General features: G+C 38.5%; 2 pseudogenes; both read right to left on the bottom strand.

Moving 5' to 3' along the window:
• The window catches only part of LOC138047043 (galanin receptor type 1-like), a 2,101-nt pseudogene extending 1,201 nt beyond the window's left edge, over positions 1–900 (bottom strand).
• LOC138047033 (NLR family CARD domain-containing protein 3-like) overlaps positions 1–12,500 on the bottom strand; it is a 276,247-nt pseudogene that overhangs the window by 176,217 nt on the left and 87,530 nt on the right.

The following is a 12,500-nucleotide window of genomic DNA, read 5'->3' as shown; positions in this document are numbered from 1 at the left end:
TTCCCAAAGAACCAAAAATAAAAAGAAAGCAATAGAAAACCATTTTGAAGCTTCGTTCAGCTCCTTTCAAAGTTGTTGGCCTAGTTCCCGACTCCGCCACAGCATGTTCGCTTACGATAGATGATGTGTTGTTGATACCTGCTCCGCTTGATTCTTGAGATAGCTGTTCTGAGCGAGCAACGCGGAACATTTTCACCATTCGAAGTTACCCCCGCATGTCGTGAAGGACAAAGTAGTCTTTTTCCTATGCACGTCCTTTGCTAACTTTGATATCCTCAGTTTTCAATTTTCTGTTCACTGCAATACAGAATAGTGAACAAATCAACAAGGATTGTGAAAATGCACTCTCATTTATTGGCTCGCCAGACAGCTGCGTCAAGCCGGCGCCACAGTGACGTTTTCAAAGTTCATTCAATTTTTTTTCCACGTCTACAAAGAATATGAATTGATTGAGAAGTTAAACGCTAAAAGATTTTTAAAACATTTAAAAAAGCGAACGACGTTTCGGCGCTATGTTAACCCATTATCAAGTTAAAAAGTTAAAAAGTATTAGGTGTAATACGAATATATAAAATGTGAAAGAAGACATAAAATGTTTGCAGGTCGTATGGGTATAATTCCTAGGGTAAAAAACACAATAAGGAATAAAGAAAAAATGTACGAGAGTGTCACGTCATGTAAACAGTTTGGCACGAATGGAGTCGGCTTTCGTGTCAAGAGAAGGCTTGATGTCCTTTATGTACAACATCTTGTAGACTAAGCAACGAAACTTGCTGTTACATTTCCTCGGAACTTTGGAAAGGTGGTCAGTCCTTGTTCTGTTGTTGCCATGCTGTGTTTCAAGGTGTTTCCCGATGGCTGAATAACGGGTGTTCACTTATGCGTTGATGTAAGTGTCGGGCAGTGAACCCGACATAATTTGCATCGCACAAAATGCTATTCCTGAAGGGTTTTGGGCTTTTGTATCCGGCAGGTGCCCAGTCAGGAGCTCCTGGCCCAGTGTGTTTTTCCCTTAACAAGTTTTTAGGAGGTCAGTACCATCAAGTATGCTAACGTATTGTTATGCTGGAGCGCGACGGCCCGGCGGCCCGGTCCTGATTTTCCACAGTTTTTTGTCCAGCGATAAATCCACGCGCATGCACAGACTGCATCGGGTTTGGGCGTGCAAAATGGACGACGATGAGTTTAAATTCGTTTACCATTTTAATAATTATTTCAATCCTTTCTTTAGTTGCATGTTGCTAAGTGAAAAACGTTGTCTCTCTCTGTTTACTCGTCTGTTTACAGAACCCTATAGAGAGGAAGTCCATTCTCAAACGATGTAAGTTATTTTCAAAGCACAGTTTGAGATTGAAAATTTCATAACCTAAATGATGAGATATGTGAACTGCGAATTGTCACTGAGTTGCATTTGTCAGTTTATCAGGCAATCACATTCTCACTTGTCATCAGATGATCTTACGGTAATTCTGTGCAATGGCAGGCAACACTTATGAACGGCGGTAGATTTGCGTTTGCATGCTTTATTTGTGTAACTCGATCTGAAACTTAAAAAAAAAAAGATTCACATATTTCATTATTTATGATATTTTCACTTTCAAAGTATGGTTTGAAAATAACTTACATCGTTCGATAATTGTGTATAACAGCCAGAAGTCAGGCTAGTACTTAGCCAAGTGCTGGAGCCTCACTCAAGCTCAAGCATGAAAGTCCTCTATTGTGCAACGGTGTCTGACATTTGCAGACTGCAGATTGCAGACTGCAGACTGGCTACAAATAGCGCTGATGAACAGTATTTAAGTCTAAACACCCATTTCAAATAGCGCTGATAACAGTATTTAAGTCTAAGAACCCATTTTAAAACGGTTAGCTTTCAATAATAAATATTGAAAGCTAACCATTTTAAGATGGGTTCTTAGACTTAAATACTGTTTATCAGCGCTAATAGTAATTGTAGCAGTCTGCAGTCTGCAGTCTGCAAATGTCAGACACCGATTGTGCAATCGGTTTCTGTAAAGAGACGAATGAACAGAGAATGAAAACGTTTCATCTGGACGACATGAAACAAACAGAAACAAGGATTCAAATGATTATCAATTTTCCAAATATCGATTGGTATACTGGAAGTCCATTTAGATCTGACCCTAGTACGGAGGAGTTCCGCAATATCCTGGGTGATTTCTTCTTAATTCAGAAAAACATATATACTACTCGTGGTTTAGGTATTACTGAGGCAAACATTCTGGATTTAGTCTTGACTAATAACGAATTCCTTGTTAGGGATGTATCCGTTCATCCGAATGCTACAAGAAAGCAGATTTCATTGGCTTGCGGGAGACTCTACATCACATACCTTGGGAATCAGTTATCTCTGACTGCCCATTTGAGGACTGTCTGACTAGATTTCAGGACATATTATTTTCTGCCATCAATCAATTTATACCTCAGGTTACACTTCGCCGTCGATCAAGACCTCCTTGGATAAGTAATGAGATAATGAAATTGATTTGAAAGAAGGAAAAAATATGGAAGCGAATGAAGGCTGGTGGATCACCTGAGTTGTTTTTGAAATTCAAGGAAATGAGGAAAATTACGAAGAAGCATATTCATTTGAGCTATATTCAGTATTTAAAAAATCTATCTGTGATGCTGAAGACGGATCCTACACTTTTCTGGTCATTCCATTCAATGAAGTCGAAACGAAAGAGGATTCCATAAATTGTTTATTACAACGAAGCGCATTCTACTAATCCAGCAACAACGGTGGAACTGTTTAATCAATTTTTTCGTACAGTCTATTCTGCCTCAACTTCCGAAAAAACATTTTCCATTGACGTTGTTAATCCGAACTTGTTGTTGAGCATAAAGACCACTGCAAGCGAAGTGAAAAGAATCCTACGAAATCTTGATGTCACCAAGGCAACCGGTGCTGACAATATTCCAGCCCGTATTCTTAAAGTTTGCTCTGAAGAATTATCTAAACCTCTAGCCCTTCTGTTTAATAGATCCTTTTCTTTAAGAAGAGTTCCTGTACAGTGGAAACTCGCCAACGTTTCACCAGTTCATAAAGCAAATGAAAGGGACCTTGTGGATAACTACAGATCTATCTCTCTTTTGTCTATTCCAGGAAAATGTCAAGAGCGTATAGTGTACTCAGCAATTTATTCCCATGTCTCAGCTTACCTGTCAGATTGGCAGCATGGTTTTGTCAAAGGAAGATCTACTGCTACTCAACTAATTTTGATTCATCATAAGTGGGCAAAAGCCCTTGATGAGGGTCATCAAGTTGACGTAGTTTTCCTCGATTTTTCGAAGGCCTTCGACCGTGTTCCCCATCAGGCCTTACTGCAGAAGCTTTGTAATTTCGGTATTTCTGGGGCACTGTTGAACTGGTGTCAAGATTACCTTAGCAATCGAAGACAAAGAGTAGTCATTGATGGTTATTCATCTTCTTTGACAGAAATCACCTCTGGTGTACCTCAGGGCTCTATTCTTGGGCCACTATTTTTTGTTTTGTTTATTAATGATTTACCCCATGTAGTTTGTTCTGCAAGCACAGTAGCTTTGTATGCTGATGATAGCAAGATGTTTAGAGTAATAAACTGTGATAATGATCAGATGCTTTTCTAAAACGATTTGGATAAACTTTACCATTGGAGCCAACGCAACCTGATGGATTTCAACTCCAAAAAGTGCAAGATCATGAGAATTACTAAAAAACAAGTACCCTTTACTAACAGAGTGCATTTGAGTGATACAGTTCTCGAGGAGGTCAAGGAATTTAAAGATTTAGGAATATTGACTAACAACGGTTTATCCTGGAACTCTCATATTGATATGATCACTGCCAAGGCAAACAGAATGTTAGACTTAGTTAAAAGAACGTGCATGGATCTCAAGGATGAATCTACTCTAAAGACCTTGTACTGCTCCCTTGTCAGATCGAATCTGGAATACTGCTCGGTCGTCTGGTGTCCATTCACCAAGAGAATCGTAAACAAACTTGAGATAATTCAGCGTAGCTGCGTAGAGCAACCAGGTTTATTTTAAAATCGAATGAACCATACGATGTCCGTCTACGTAAACTCAATCTGTTAACTCTTGAGCAAAGACGTTTCGTTGGCGATGTTACCTTCTTGGCTCTCAATGGCCATTTAGATGTTGACTTTTAGATTTTTATAGCCAAGAGGACCGTTACTTACTGAGACATTTTGATGCTAAATCGTTAAAAAAGAAATACGCCAGGACAAACATACTTAAAAACAGTTACTTTTGTAGGATTGTGGATGAATGGAACAGTTTGCCTCTTGAGGTCCGTTCGGTATGCAATGTTGACAAGTTTAAAGCTAGTGTTATTAAATTTGTAACAAAATTGTAAATATTATTACATTTTTTTGTGAGTTTATTGTAATTTTTATAATTTTTATGAGGTGATTTGTTTTTTATCCTTATGGCCTTTTTTTTTCTCTTTTATTACTTTTTTTTTGTAAATATACCATTAAATTGTAATAAATAAATAAATTAATTAATTAAATGGTAAACGAAGACAACTGCTTCGCCCAGGAAAGAAAAAATGCGAATTAGGCTAAGGGTAGATTGAATCTACCCATGGCTTAATATTAACTGTAACTGAAGATCTAAGTTTGCACCTTCGTATAATCGAGGTGTTGCTTTGGAATTCTCGGTACTTACTTTTTACACATTTACAAGCACCTAAAACGCACGCCGAGAGAAACACGAAACCATTTAATTAAGTATTTCTTGACATAATGAAAATGTTTTCCCTTGGCAGCGTCACTTGTATTGCGTGGATACATTTCATCTATCTCACCCCTCGCGCGAAACATTTAATTAAGGACGTTCGCGCGAAAATTTTCTAACATTGATTCTGTCAGCAAATTTTATTATTGAAAGTTGATGAGTTAGTGATGTCAGAAATGTAAGAAAAAAAAGGGGGGGTCACCGACTTTCGTTTTGGAGAGAATTTGCCTGGAAGAAAACCCTATATCTGAAAAAACCCCGCTTCTTTAGCGAATAAGGCTACTGTGTCTGTAAGCCCGAAAAGATTGCAATTACATCTTTGAAGTGAAATGTTCTCTACCAAACTTTGTTTAAGTGGACCCATCAAGTGAATTTAGTTAACTGTTGAGGTTCCTTAGAGAACAAGTTCGCATTTAGCGGCCATAGTTTCATGCTCCTTGCAAAGTACCGAGGACAGAAATCTTGAAATTTTTTTAACTTCCCACATTGATTTTTTGTTTATTTTTGGACAATGTGGAGATAATTGTAAATAAAGTCTGTTTGTGAAAAGAAAAGTAGGGGTCACCAAACATTCAAGATCGTTAAATCCAAGCAAAGCTATAGCAATGGCCATCTGCCCTATCATTGTTCATTTTAGTACCTAGCGCGCGCTCGATACATGACGTGGCATGTGAATTTGCGTGCGCTGTAAGGATGCGCAATGGCAATGGGCGCGAACGTCCTTAAAGCAAATTAAACTCTCTTAATCTTTTTTCTATTTGATCCACTGAACCTTAGAGTATCAGAGAGTGAACAAAAACAATGACTCGATTATTGCGTAACTAAAGATAAAGTACCAAATATATCGCAAGGCGGCCGAAAATCTAAAAGGAGGAATTGCAAACGAACTCACGAGCATTCACAAGAAACTAAAATTCTGATAAGAGGAACTCGTACGAAATTCTAAATCATATACTTTAAGCGACTCACAACGGACAACTCATATAAACACTTGTGAAAAGAAAATTGCCGCACAAACTCAAGTAAATACAGTATGCGTTGAAATGCATCATGCTGATGGTCTTGGTGGGATTTGAAGTGAGGGCGTCATAATGGTAAATTGCATTAAACATGTGTCTCCGCTATGAACGAAAGCATTCGTACCCTTTTGCGACAGTAATTCTCTTAATAACAAGAGTGGAATGGAAAACAGCGAGTTTTCCAAGGAAAATGGATAAAGAGAAAGCAAAATTTTTTACCAGTATTACTAGTACGTCAACATATGCGACGGAAAGCAGTCCTGAATGTGAGCTCTCATTTTACCTGATGAAGGCTGTTTCCGAAATGTAGTAATCTACTTTGTATCGGCTCTTGCTCAAAATATATAAACTCCTCACGATCAAATGCTTGTCGGTGTTTTATAACCGCCCAAGCCATAACGCGTGTTATCGACCCCTCTATGAGAGCGCCGAGATCGCTTGAGTCTGCATACAATACAATACAATAATCTTTATTTCATCTCGAATTTAAGATAGCAATGCGTGCTAATATCTCCGAGACAAAAAAATAATAATTACACACACGATTCAGTCCAAGTTCAACATAAATCGCAGGGCAAATTTCACGGCTTTGATTTTTACGTTGTCTCGCGCGCGTCGCGTCAAACACCTTTCTCTTGCCCACATCGGCATCAGTTTACGGCGCCTGTTGATAATTTTTTTTCCTGGACAAAGCTTGTCACCATCGTCCATTTTGCACGCCCAAACCGATGCAGATCTGTGCATGCGCGTGGATTTACCGCTGGACAAAAAGCTGTGGAAAATCAGGACTGGGCCGCCGGGCCGCTGGGCCGTAGCGGGCCGTGGGCCGCGGGCCTTCTTTTAGCAAAACCCGCACAAATCACATTGGAATAAGTATCAACGCATTGAGTGTTGACGATCGGGGGCTTGTTTTCCCGCTTGACACTCAGAGTTTGTGATAGTTTCCTGCTTGTAAAGACGGGTTTTACGTTAACATCGATCTTTGCTCCCAGAGAATAGATATCTTTGCGTACGCGATCGGTAGATGGGTCTGCTGAAGGCACGGTGTGTTTACTTTTGTGCTTCATTACCTGGTTTTTGGCTGAATTTACATACCTTATTATAGGAAATCGGAATCTGCGTTTCATTACTCGTATTTTTATTTTATTTTTTTCCGTGTCATGAAAAGTCTTTCCTGTCCCTTCCCTGCTAAGTAGTGTAATGGTGTGTAGAGTTTTCTGCGCGTGTGTTCGGTAAGTTTGAGGGGGTACTACAAATGCATAGATTTTATCCGGTGGACACAGTAGAATATTTAACTTAACCTGCAATGGTGCCGAAAGTCATTGTAACACGAATGGCGTTTTAGTAGATATTTAAACAAATATACCCTTATGGAGCTCAATAATGGAAAGTCAATTGGATAAATAAGACAGGCGGTGAATAATAAATATCTGTAATGGTCAAAGCGAAAAGTAATGGTCTTCGACAACAATTGCTTCTTTCACCGTTGGATATCACAAAGTGAGGTTTGTTTCTAACTTTATTTGCCTAACTCTGATGTTATGTACAACATTGAAACCAAATGGCAAATTCTGTATGGGTTTAGCAAACATTGAAGGAATCGAAAGCCTTGAATCCATCACCGTGTTTACTAAAGTCGCACCTAAGTTGACTGGCAAGTAACATTTATTTTGTACTCAACTTTGCAGAGGTAAAAAAAAATTGGAATTGTGACAGTGAAAAATTATTTGAATGAAAGCTTGTTGTCTCTTTTGTGCTTTATTATTTACGGTCAAGGTTCTTTCGAAAAGGGTTTGATGTGAACTGTCAGAAATTTATTTAATTGCATATGCCTTGTGACACCGATTGTGTGTCTCGTTTGTACGCACGGAATTGAAGTAGGAAGGGTTTTTTGCCTCTAATAGCAAATATGTTGTTTGTTTCAATAAATTTTTCGCTGGATAAGATTTTTGTGAGATTTTCACGTTTTGTGAAGTTTTGTCATGTTGTGTAATTTTTGAGCTTAACAAATTTGCATAAGTGTGTTGAAATATGATAAGGGAGGATTTTTGTGGTAGTGCACCTTAGGCAGCGCATAAGTCACGAAAATAAACAGGTCTGTTGGAAGCGTGCTTGAGTTTCAACAAAATGAGCCCCAAAATCGGCAAAAAATTGTGACGTTGAAAATGAAAATGATCAACATGTCAGCCAAGAAGCCATCTTTCTGGGGAAAGGAAAGGAAAGGAAAGGAAAGGAAAGGAACTTTATTTAAGTGTCTAATCTTCTGGCGCCGGAGCACTAATTGGGGACACTTGCTAATGGGTTGAGGTTGAGATTGAGGTTGGGTTTGGGTTTAGGTTGAGGTTGACCATTGTTTCTGCAAAGTCAAAAATTTACTCTCCAAGACGAGGTTATTTATCACCAGGTAATTCCATCGTTTTGGAAATAACTTGTTAATAGGTTTAATACTTTGCTAGTAACCACATGTCTTCTCAGGGGGCTATTTACTTAAGAAAATACCAAATCAATATTGTATACTCTTAGAGCTACATATTACGCAGACAATTTCAATCTCCTTGAAGACAAAACGCAGCTCAGTTGACAATATGGAATAAAGCGCTGTGTTACTGCACTACCACACCTACTCAATGCGTGCCTAATTGTTTCTAAAGATGGCAGGGATTTTTTCTTTCTGACAAATGATTAATAGCCTGGTAGCCAGGTTTTTAACCTCAGAAAAAGATCTGTTTCGTCGTATGAACTTGTGAGCCATACGGCCTCTGCTGGCACGACGTCTGGGTGACTCCTTAAATGGTCTTAATACCCCCGACTTGAAAAAATTGCCTCGAACGCTGCAGTTCAATACCAGCCGTCCCTTCTGTTTTTGAGTAACACGTACCACAGGCAACCCAGTGTACTGTCATGGAGCGTCTAGTTCCAATGCGATTTGTTCGATGCAAATTATGTCGGGTTCACTGCCCGACAACGCATAAGTGAACACTGTTCTTCAGCCATCGGGAAACACCTTGAAACACAGCATGGCAAAAACAGAACAAAGACTGACCAACTTTCCAAAGTTCTGAGGAAAAGTAACAGCACGTTTGATTGCTTAGTCCACGAGATGTTGTACATAGAGGATATCAAGCCTTCTCTTAACACGAAAGCCGACTCCATTCGTGCCAAACTGTTTACGTGACGTCAAACGTTCGTACATTTTTTCTTTTTTCCTTATTGTGTTTCTTACCTTGGGAATTATACCCACAGGACCCGCAAATATTTTATATATTGTTTCACATTTTATATATTCGTATTACACCTTATACTTTTTCACTTTTTAACTTGATAATGGCGTAAGGTAGCGCCGAAATGTCGTTCGCTTTTTTACATGTTTCACTGAAATCTTTTAGCGCTTAACTTCTCAATCAATTGATTTTCTACCACAGAGAATAATTTCCGATGTTTTGCTTGAAACGTAACTCTTGCTTCACCTATGTGATCAGCGGCCATTTTTTTTTTTTACTGAATCAAAAGAAGACAGTTCTATCAAAAAAGCTCGAGTCCCGCGTAGGATTAGTTGGCCAAGATGCCACGTGAATGCGCCCCTTTTAACTGATCTAAGTAACGCCAATGTTTTCATTAAAATTCCGCGCCCTTATATGCGATAATTGTCTTGAACGAAGCTATTAGTTCCCTTTGTATATTTTGTTTTAAAACTTATGCCCGTCGCTTAAGCTAAGGCTTTTAACCCTGGCTATTTGAAGATTTCGTTCCTACAGAACCCTGAGCAAGTTTTGATTAATACAATACTCTTGTATGATATAGTGAGGACATTCTTTACAAGGTTATTTATGCTGTTAACAATAGATCTCGACAATTAAGTTGACAGTTACTTGTGAAAATACATTGTTCGTGGTTTCTTTTTGCTTTGCAAACTTATTGGGCATCACGCCCAAAGTCCCGTTTGCTAACAACATGATGATAGCAATCTCGCCTTATATCTCATGAGGGCCAGACCGCACAAGTTTACTGATTCAAATTCTATGATGCGTTTTAAACGTTTACTTGGAATTTAAAACAACACGGCAGCTGTATTTGAAAGTCAATGGCTTCGAAAAGAGTCTATATTTAATCTCTCTTCTTGTATCCTGTATCCTCTTTTCTCGTCCTTTTAAAAACACAATGCGGCACTGATATACCTCATGCAGAAGACGAACGTTTGTTATTACTTTCAACCTCAGGTCGCCGATTCATCACCGCTAAATGTACTCTCAATAACACTGCGCCAAATATTTTCCCAGTTTTCTGGCCAAGCATTATTCTTGGCGGAAAAACCCTACGGACATTTTTCTTTTTCAAGCTTTGTATTTGTAAAATACTTTTCTTCAATGTTTTCGACAATAGTGATTGAACTATAAACTGTAAAAATGCAAAAACGTTAAGGATGCAATCTGATTTGAACGGGGAAACTTTGGCGTTCTTGGAATAATCTGGGTAACTAGCATAGAGTTTATGTGAATCTGGAATTGAAAAGTATTTTTGCTTCTTTATAGTCAATAGTCACACAAACCGACAAATGATCGATGAGCCAGAGCTCGCAAATACCGAGCAAACCGATAGCTGACTTACCTTGTAACTAAATCGGTATTCCATATGCTTGCGGTCTAATGACTCTCTAATATGCTGGAGTATTCAGCCGTCGAAAGCAAGTCTTGTGTAATAGCTAGCAAGTCCACTTCGACACGCCCATCTGTGTCAACCGGGCTGATATCTCATTGTTGCAGAATTTGTATTGATTGGAAGATCAACTATCCTAGTCAATCACACGAGCGGCAGATGGTTTGTTCGTGTATACGGAAAAAAGTTTTTTTTTCTCGAAGGAAGCTGAAATATAAGTTTTATACGATAGATTGCGCAGTAGGCAACCTCCGTTTGGCTAGTTGATAGAGTATCGTGGGATCAAAGGGTCCGAAATTGCGACCAGCTGGTCGCCAATGCGACTGAAAGTTGAGCCTTGGCGACTGATCAAGGCTTTCAACCTCGAGTCCAACTAAACCAGCGATCGAAAAAATGATTGATTTATCAAAAAAAATTCATGCACTGTTCTAGCTCAAAAATGGAAGAACGATTCCCACAAAATTACCCAATTAATACTTGTCTCGAACGCAATTTAATCAAGCGACAACAGCCGCCATATTTTTTCATGATGTTATGCCCCAGTTATGCCCCATACATAGGGTACTTACCTACCGACAAGGTGCACAAACATGTGCATTAGTTTTCGTTGACTTCTCGACTGAAATGTCTGCTGGCGAGTTGCACAAGTTTGTGAGTTATTACTGGGTTGCCAGTATGGCAAACCAGTCGGAAAATTGGTGGCATTTATTCGTTTCTTTTTTTTTCCCTTTTCGAGAATAGTCTTTCTTGACACTCCCCTGCTAAGTAGTGTCTTTGTAGGTAGAGTCATCTGCGCGTATTTTTGGTAGGTTTCACGGGGTAGTAGAAATGCGTAGATTTTATCCGGTGGACACAGTAGAATACTTAATTAACCTGCAATGGAGTCGAAAGTCATTGTAACGCTAATGGCGTTTTAGTGGATCTTTAAACAAAATATACCCTTATGGAGCTCAAGAATGGAAAGTCGATTGTATAAACAAGACAGGAGGTGAAAATAAATATCTGGAATCTTAAAAGCGACGAGTAATGGACTTCGACAACAATTTGATCTCCGCATCAACTCAGTGAGCTTTGTTTCTAAATTAATATTTTACTAACCGTTGTGTTTAATATGTACAACACTGAAACCAAAGGGCAAATTCTGTATGGGCTTAACAAATATTGAGGGAATCGAACGCCTTTAATGTATCTGTACGTGTTTTACTGAAGTCGCATCTCAGTTTCTGTCTATCTACATTTATTTTGTACTCAACTCTGCACAGTCTTCAGTTAAAACATAATTGGAAGTGTGACAGCGAAGATTTATTTGAAAGAAAGCTTGTTCTCGTTAGTCAAGAACTATTTTGAAAGAAAGATTGCAGTCCATGTTTTGCTTCATGTTAAGAAAAAGATTCTTCAGAAAAGGGTTTGATCCTGAATTTACTTTGTTGTGAAAAGTTGATTCGACACGAATTGGGTTTCTTGTTTTCACGCACGCAATGAAATAGGAAGGGTTTTTTTGTCTCTCTTTTTCAATATTTCGCTGGAAAAGGTTTTTGTGACATTTTCGGCCTTTGGTGATTCATCATGTTTTGTAATAATCGAGATTAACAAATTTGCATACGTGGGTTGAAATTGACATCCCGCGAGTAATTTTTATAAATAGGTAGTTATAATTTTTAACCGCAGAAAAAGATCTGTTTTGTCACTATGGTGTAGTTTTCTTATGAAGCCAAAAATATTTCTTTAGTGCGCGAAGATTGCTTACATTGCTCATTAAACTCTGTTTTGATTAAAATAGATAAAGAAGGTTTCCTGAGCCGACAAGTGAAATTTAAATATTCAGGTTATTATCAGAACAAAATTAAAAATCGAAAGGCGGAAGTTTCTTAGCTCTTGTGTTACTCTGAAACCGATGAAGGATTAACATTCTTCCCCGTAGTTTATTCAATGTAAACAAGACCGTTGACACAGGTGATCATGTGCACCTTTGTGGTTGCCTAGCACGTGATCAATTTCTTCCTTTTGACAGAACATTGACCTTTAATTCCTCTTAATTACAAGAAGTCACAGACTGCTGAAAATTTA

The sequence above is a fragment of the Montipora capricornis genome, chromosome 4, assembly GCF_036669925.1.
Source record: "Montipora capricornis isolate CH-2021 chromosome 4, ASM3666992v2, whole genome shotgun sequence".
NCBI classification, from domain to species: Eukaryota; Metazoa; Cnidaria; class Anthozoa; order Scleractinia; family Acroporidae; genus Montipora; species Montipora capricornis.
This window is presented reverse-complemented; position numbering and strand designations above follow the sequence as displayed.